This window comes from Pseudonaja textilis, chromosome 1, assembly GCF_049901715.1.
Source record: "Pseudonaja textilis isolate UNSWEBS1 chromosome 1, rPseTex1.2, whole genome shotgun sequence".
NCBI lineage: Eukaryota > Metazoa > Chordata > Lepidosauria > Squamata > Elapidae > Pseudonaja > Pseudonaja textilis.
The window spans coordinates 60,081,886-60,090,556 of NC_141990.1; positions in this window are offsets into that span (position 1 = coordinate 60,081,886).

An 8,671-nucleotide genomic window follows, 5' to 3' on the forward strand; every position below is an offset into this window, starting at 1 on the left:
GCCCAGCATTTGATTTTTCATTTTAAGGTTATATCCCAAAATGAGTAAGAAATTATTAGAACACTATTTCTTAATTTTTATTTGCAATGGCTTGGCCCTCATATGTTGACAAATAAGAGTTGTGTGCCTGCAGACATTAGAAATAGTTTTAGCTAGAATATATGGTAACCAATCTTCCAATTGCTGGAAATGCATGAAAGCACAGGGTACTTACTATCATATATGGTGTACCTGCAAGAAAGAACAGGTTTTTGGGTGTAAAATTTGGTCATGGCTAAAAGAAATGGCAGTTCTTTTATGATGACAGTTGAAATTCAGTACACACCAGAGATGTTTTTATTAGGAATAAAGGAGGGGAATGTAAACAAAGTCGATACTTATTTAATTATACACATAATTACTGCAGCAAGCATAACATTCTCCCAAAACTGGAAACCAAGAGAGATTCCAAGTAAAGATGCCTTGAATGGGAAAATATTACATTGCGCCAAACTGGACAGTCTTACACTTGAATTGAAGGGGCAAGATGAACTAGAATATTATAAAATATGGAACAAATTTTATAAATGGAGAGACATGAAAAGGTGTTCATAGATTTAAAATAAGTAGAGAAGTGATAAAAGGGAATAAAAGATAATTGGAAAAATGATACACAAAAATGTATACATGTATATAAATATATAAAGTATATAAAATTATTTTCTTTATTTCTAATTGTAAAAAGATTGGACAGAAATGTATGTCAAAGAAGAGACACCACGTTCACTGTTTTGAATGATTATATCTAATAAAAAAAATTTTTTTTTAAAGAAATAGTTTAGTCATGTCCTGTTTAATACAAGAGGTGAGTAGAAATTAAGTGGAGATATTCTGTTTCAGAACTCCATTCAACCCCGGAAGTTATTTGACTTCTGTATTTGTTGACATTTTTATTTAATCCTAAAGCATATCTAAATGGTCTAATCTGCTGTACTCCATGAGGCAGCACAAAGATACCAGCATAAATATACTCTGTCTACACAGCCAGTCTCAACTCTGCTTTGTTAAGAAGGCTGGTAAGTAGCTGTCTTAATAGTTTATTACAGGGCAAGAGAAAGTGCAGCACTTGCTAGATTTTCCTGCCAATGAGAAAAGCACCCAGCAATTGTTCTCTCTGATTTGAAATGGGGCTGTGATATATTCATCAGTCAGTTCCTTTTGGGGATACGGGGTAATGCTGGAATTTAGGTGGGGAAATTACTTTGAAATAATCACAACTGTGAAATTCAAATTGATTAGAGTGACTTAGGATGTGAGTATACCTTCCAAGAAAAAAAAATTTTTTTAATGTACTGTCCAGCTTTCCCATTTCTTTTAAAAGGGATGCAAAGACGGTATTTCACCCCATTTCTCTAACTCCAACTCTCTAACAAGTTGGTGTCTTTATTTCTCCCTGCTTTCACACCTCTATAGTAGAATATTTCTGTCAAAAGACTCTTTCATGAAAGAGAATTGTGAATCACAAGGACTCCCAGATAAAGAGCTTTTAGCGCTATGGGTCAAAAGGCCTTATGAGCCAGCCTAGTTTTTTCCATCCTCAATGGATTTTCCACGATGAGTGCATAATAGAGAAGAGGAAATGAATAGAAAACAGCAACCTCTAACTGCCTTATTAAGTGAGTGAGATTGGGTAATTTCACAACAACAGCTTTTTTTAGTTGTGAGTGCCCTCCCTTTTCATATCTCAAGTCCAACAGCAGCAGTCACAAATTAACGCAAGCTGTTTGTAATTCTTAATTATCATTTCAAGGTTGTCACAGGTAGCTGACATCTCCTCTCCTTGAGTCAGTATTTTTATGGAAACCCAAGAAGGACTTTTATAATTGCCAAATATCAATTCATTTTATGAAATTCTTAGCTGCTTCTAATAAACACATCCTCCTTTTCTTCATTGGCCAAAAGGACTGACAGCATTTTTGCTGTGATCTACTTTGTAAGAAATCTCACCGTTAAAAGGAAGGTGGAGCTGGATTTCATTCCCAGTGTTTCCATGGGAACAATGGCAAGCTGGAGAAGCCTGTAGCAGATTTCTCAGTTTGCCATAGTGGCCCTTTCCTTCACCTAGAGACATAGCCTGTGTCTTCTTGGGGTTGCAAGAAAGGGAGAAGCTCTCTCTTTAAATGAAATGCATGCAACCTGAACTTGAAACACAAGAAGAATGTGGAAGATTCTTTTGGTTTAGTTCCCTAGAATAAACATATTTTAAATTACATGAATATATGCTGAAATTATTTTTGCTAAAGTATTTTACTTTGGACAGGCAATGCCTTTCAGTGCCTATGCCTGACAGCAAAGGCAAATATATATTTTATAGCTACCTAATATGTTAATATTGTTGTAGTGTGAGGAAAGTGCTAGTTCCTTTTCTGCTTCCTGTGGCTGGGCATTCTCTACATTGCAAACATTACATTACATTGAACTCATTTTCCCCAGGGTACACCCATGCATGGCACTGCTTTGAGCAACAGAATATAGAAAAACAACCCAGAGAAAAGCAGCTCCTGCACTGACACAGCACCTAAATGACAGAGTAAAATCCCTTTCAATATCCAAGTGTCTTTGTTCCCTCTCTATTACAGCAATGGGATCTGGGAGCCATATGCAGACCACCGGATTCATTTTTGCTGTCACAGACTTCCCAATAGGATTGCATTCCTAAAATACAAAATGGTTATTTTAATAATTCTTTAAAATTACAATTTAATCTGCAAAAGAAATGTGTTCAGTCTCTGGGTAATGGGAGAAGCTGTATTCCCAGTGCCACACTTTTTGTAAAGAGTAAATTGCAGAGTTTCCCATATCGTAGCCCATTGTCTCCACATATTTACATTTGCTCCTTCAGACACAATGTCTTTCTTAGAGGTGAGCCAGCAATGACACTGGCTCCAGTATTATGTAAATATTTATTAAGATAGTAGTAAAATGTTGATATTCATGATAAGAAATAGAATCAGATGGAACAGCAATGCCACTTAGCAAATAAATCTTACTATTGTTTGTGTGTCTCAAGTCTTATACTAAGATTGTTGCATGGTTTCCTTAGTAACCATCTCATACATGTTATAGAGTTACATGTTCAAGTGCCTACTTTAATTGATGCATTATTGCTGAAATGAATTTGCCAGTCTGAAGCCATTTGTTAGATCATTATGCAAACAAGCACTCAAAATATAATTGCAACTTGAGTTTTGTAGATATGGATCTTTATTTGCTGGCAGCAATAATGTTATAATAGCTGGTCAACTTCCTGAGTTGCAGGTTAGGGCATACCCAGCATATAAGAATGTCTGCCTTTCCTAAGGGGTATATGTAATAGAATCTACACAATTAAAGCTACAGGGAAATCATATCATTGCTATTACCACCGGTTCCAAGTAATAATTAATGCTAGCAGGGGAATAACAAAAATGGAGAGCCCAAATTACACTGCATACCACAAGCGCCAAGTACTGGAAGGACTGCTCTGTTTCAAATTTGCTATCAGTGACTGATACCTTAGGCTGTATGTGTGGGGAGGGTGGGGTTCAATTGTGTCCAGTCCAATTTAGCCCAAGATTTACTCTATTTGAACCCAATTCTTATCCTTTCTGCTGCATTACCCGCATCTTTTACTTATACCAGGGGGTTGGCTTGACCCTGCAGGAAAGATTAGAGAATTAGGAGAGATAATTTCTACCTCTTGGCTCATTTTCATATTTTATACAGCTTTCACAATTAATCAAAACTACAATAATGTCATCAAAACCGGAGGAAGAAAAATCTCCAAACATTTTATTACCAACTGAGGATGGTGGATCATTTATAACTTTTATGGATTCTCCTGGAAAAGTTACGACAGCTGCCACCTGTCAATCTAGCTCTCCTAACACATCCTAATATATTACCCTTCTACTGATGACTTCTCCCTCTAGCCCAGCTCTAAGGAAAATAGAAAAGAAGGTCCTTTGGAACTTCTTGCCCCCAAATCCTGAAATACGGAACTTAACAAACCTAACGTCAATCCTGAAACAAGGGGAAATTGTGCAGGTGTAAAGTTTTACACAGAGAGAACGTTTTAAGAAAAAACTTAAACTTTATTAAACCGATGAAGTGAAATATGTAAATATAAAAAGGAGTAGGAGCTTATTGGGAAAGGGGAAAACAGAAAACCAAGGAAGGACAATAGCAACAAATACATAATTACAAATGAAACCAATGCAGCTTTTCCTCTTGTCTAATATTTGGGGCTTTAGCGCATGTTCAAAGTTGAGGTCAGCAGGAAAAAAATAATCTAGCCTCCTGCCTGGAAATCGCTAAGCAGACCCTTTACGCTGTCCTCTTCTATACCTTTCTCCTCAGTTTTATAGAATACAAATAATAAATAAAACCCAGCTTCTTTGAGGAAATTATCTACTCCAGGCTTGTCCAACCCTCGGCCCGCGGGCCGCATGCGGCCCAGGTTGCCTCGTAATGCGGCCCAGTGCCCACCCCAACCTTCGTGCCAGAGCCAGCAAGAAGGAGGAGGAGAGGCAGGTGCGAGGTGGGGCGAGGCGAGCGCCAGGCCAAGCAGCAACAGAAAAGGCAGGCGCTGTCAGAGCGCCACCTCCTGCTGTTGCCGCCACTGCCATCACTGCCGCTTCTGCCCCCGCCACCGCTTCTACCCCTGCTGCCACTTCTGCCCCCGCCGTCGCTGCCGCTTCTGCCCCCGCTGCCGCCGCTGCTTCTGCCCCCACCACTGCTGCCCCTGCCACCGCTTCTGCCCCCACTGCCGCCACCGCTTCTTCCCGCCACCGCCGCCACTTCTGCCCCGCCACCGCTGCCGCTTCTGCCCCGCCACCGCCGCTTCTGCCCCCGCCGCCGCTGCCCCCGCCGCCGCTTCTGCCTTCCAGTCCTGCCTCATCCAGCCAGGCCATTTGCAGGAGGAGAGGTAGGTGCGAGGCGGGTGAGCTTTCCCACCCCAAAAAAATTTGGCCGGAAAATAAACTGTGATAAAAAAAACGTGATAAAAAAACCGTGATAAAAAATAAATAATTTTTAATAAATAATAAATAATAAATAATAAAAACATCTCACTAACTTCATTTCCAAATAAATTTAATATGTTAACTATGTTTTCTATGGTTTTTTTGGATGATCAGGTATCATTACTGTTATTTTATTTTATGTGCGGCCCAAACCAAATTTTCACCTTCTTATGTGGCCCAGGGAAGGTGAAAGGTTGGACACCCCTGATCTACTCCTTTGCTCAATCAAGCAAAGTGTTCTATTTATTTATTTATTTATTTTATTATAACATTTATAGTCCACTCTAATTCATGAGACTACAACTAGCAAAACAGAAAATTACATAGTGGCTGAACCCATTTCCCTAATGATCCTTGGTTTGATGATAAAGAAATGTCTAGCTTCATAAATTATGCTGTTGTATTAGAATGGATAATGAAAGAAGTTTATTTGGGAATCAGAACATTAATTTCTTCAATAAGACTAAGGTTGGTGAAGCTGGAACATGTTATTTAAACATATCTCAGTCTCCTAAGTGACCCATTAAGCATCCATTAATTCAGAAAGGGAAAGAAGTATTCTAGAGTTTAAGTCCTAAAATTCAGCTATATAAGCCTGTGGCGTGTTGGCATGGTAGTGGGAAATCAATTGTTGTATTTCAGGCTTCGTTCTTGTATATAACTCTTTCTTAGTTGTGTATAGAAGTTTTCAATAGCACAATTAAGTGTATCGAGACCTATAATTTACTGTTTAGCCTGCATGTGATGTTTGACATTTCTATTCTGAACTTTCAATAACTTAGCTCTCTCTGATAACTCTAATTATTGACTGGATCAAATATATAGTAAATAAACATAGTGTCATTTCTCATAGATTTATCAAAGTCTATCAATTAAAACTAAATGCATTTCCAGATAGCATGTAGTCCCAGGGCTTTTATAGGCAATTGTGTTGGAGAAGATAATTCTAAATTCTTTCTTTTTACTTAGTAAATCAAGCCAATGCCAAATCCTTCAAGTTTGCTTAATCCAACTCTAAGGAAAAGACAATTTTTTGCAAAGCCTCTAAAACTGTTCCAGTTTACAAAAATGCTTGCTGTTTGTCAAGGCATACCTGCAGCCTTCCAGAGACAAATGGACAATATTTATCTAGGCAGAGAAAGCTTACGGTGAAGATTTTCATGTTTGTGTGACTTCAAATCAATCTTGATTTCTGACAACTACATGAACAAGTCCATGCATTTTTGAAAGCATTTTTGGAAGTGCTTTATTTATCTATCACATTTGTTTACCGTCCATCTCATGTAGTGATTCTGGGTGAACACCTAATAAAATAACAAAAAACCATTAAAAACAACAGATTTAAGTTGAAAAGTTACAAATAACATTTTTAAAATGGTGGAAAGGCATATAAGAGTACATTCAATTAAATATCATATAGCCACCTAGCAGACTCAAATCAATCATGAGATTACCAGGCCAGTTGACAGAACCATATTTTGAGATCCTCTTGAAGGCCAATAAGGCCTCACCTAAGGGGAAATCAAGTTTCATAGTGCAGAAAAGGCATTTCTCTTAGGTCCCATCTGAGACAAAATTCCCCAGCCAATGGGATCTGCAACATGCCTCTTCTGTTGAATCTAATGGGACAATTCTTCAAATAACCTGGTCCCATACCATGTAGGGCTTTAAAAGTCACAACCAGTATCCTGAATTGGATCTGAAAGCAAATTGGATAACCGATGTAGCTTGTGAAGCAAAGGTCCAGCATATGCAGTCATTGGAGGACACATAACTGCCTCATCAATCCATTTTGCTACCAGATACTTTTTATGGGCATCCTCAGTAGTCCACTCAGCAGGTGACCTGGGCATGAGTGACAGTTGCTATTTCCTTCTTCCTAGGACTAAGATAGAGTGACTGAACCAAAACCACCCAGCTGGCTTCATGCCTAAAGTAGGACTGAAATCAATCCTAGATCTAGGACCTAAATCTAGAATCTAGATCAGAGGCTTTAGCCACAACATCACACTTATTTGGATGATATTTTGATTTACAATTACAAGTATTTGGAACATACCCAGTGGTTAAAGAATATTGTTTCCAGTCTTAAAGAATCTGATTGAACCACTAATCTAGCCAAGAATCAGCTGGATTATTCTTATTTGGGCTAAATAGTTTGTCAACCAGAAGTTAAGACAGAAGAGAAGAAGGTGCACTAATTCAGGAAAAGCAACTTTGAACCACTAAGAAAAAGAAATAAAATTGCTCCTGGCAATTGTTGGGAACTATGGACCATTTATACCTAACTTTTCCTCAAAAGCAAAAGCTTTTGAAATATACAATGAAGAGACTAAAGGTTTATAGAATAGAATAGAACCGAACAGAACAGAATCCTTTATTGGCCAAGTGTGATTGGACACACAAGGAATTTGTCTTTGGTGCATAAAAATACATTCATCAACAATCATAAGATACAACACTTAGTGATCGTCATAGGATACTAAATAAGCAATCATACTGTATATTAGGAAACTAAATAAACAATATAAATCATAAAGATACAAATAACAAGGTTATAGTCACAAGTAGGAAGAGATAGGCAATAGGAAGGATGAGAACAATAATACAGTAATACGGTCTTAGTTAATAGTTTCAGTGTTGTGGGAATTAGTTGTTTAACAGAGTGATGGCATGCAGGGAAAAAAATTGTCCTTATGTCTAGTTGTTCTGGTGTACAATACTCTATAGCGCCATTTTGAGGGTAAAAATTGAAACAATTTATGTCCAGGATGTGAGGGGTCTGTAGATATTTTCACAGCCGTCTTTTTGACTCATGCAGTATACAGGTCCTCAATGGAAGGCAGGTTGGTAGCAATTGTTTTTTTCTGCAGTTCTACTTATCCATTGAAATCTGTGTCTGTTCTGTTGAGTTGCAGAACCAAACCAGACAGTTATAGAGGTGCAGATGATAGACTCAATAATTCCTCTGTAGAACTGAATCAGCAGCTCCTTGGGCAGTGTGAGCTTTCAGAGTTGGCGCAAAAAGAACATTCTTTGTTGTGCTTTTTTGATTTTTGTTACAGATCATGAATTCACTGCAATCACAGGCTCCCAAATATTACAATAGTTTGGCTGGAAAGTATGAAGAACACTAACAAGATCTCTTGAAATCTTACACTTACACTATGGCCATATAAGATTGCAATTAATTGTCTTGAAATGGAACAACATAAAGACAATAATCTGAATTAGATAACAGTAAGTTCAGTTGAAGGCTTGGGAAACACACCCTAACCTTCACTAAAAGGAGGCTATGCAACAGGATAGAGAAGATAAATACTGTCTGCTGCCCCATTATGTAATTTTGCAGTCATACAAATTAATGACAATCTGAGTCTGGCAAATAATTGGAAAGAAATCTCTCACAGGCAGAGGAAACTGAAATGGAGTAAGAAATTGATAGCATTACAGTTGCAAGTCAGAGTGGGAAGAAAATGCCTAATACAACAAAGAAGGGTTTAGAAAATCTCAGACTACTTTTTTAAAAAATCAGGTTCCAGAATGATTTATCACCCAGCTTGTTCACCTGTCTTGCCTATGAAGCTGTTCTTAATCTATTAGAAGACATATGTGGAAGAAGGAAGAAA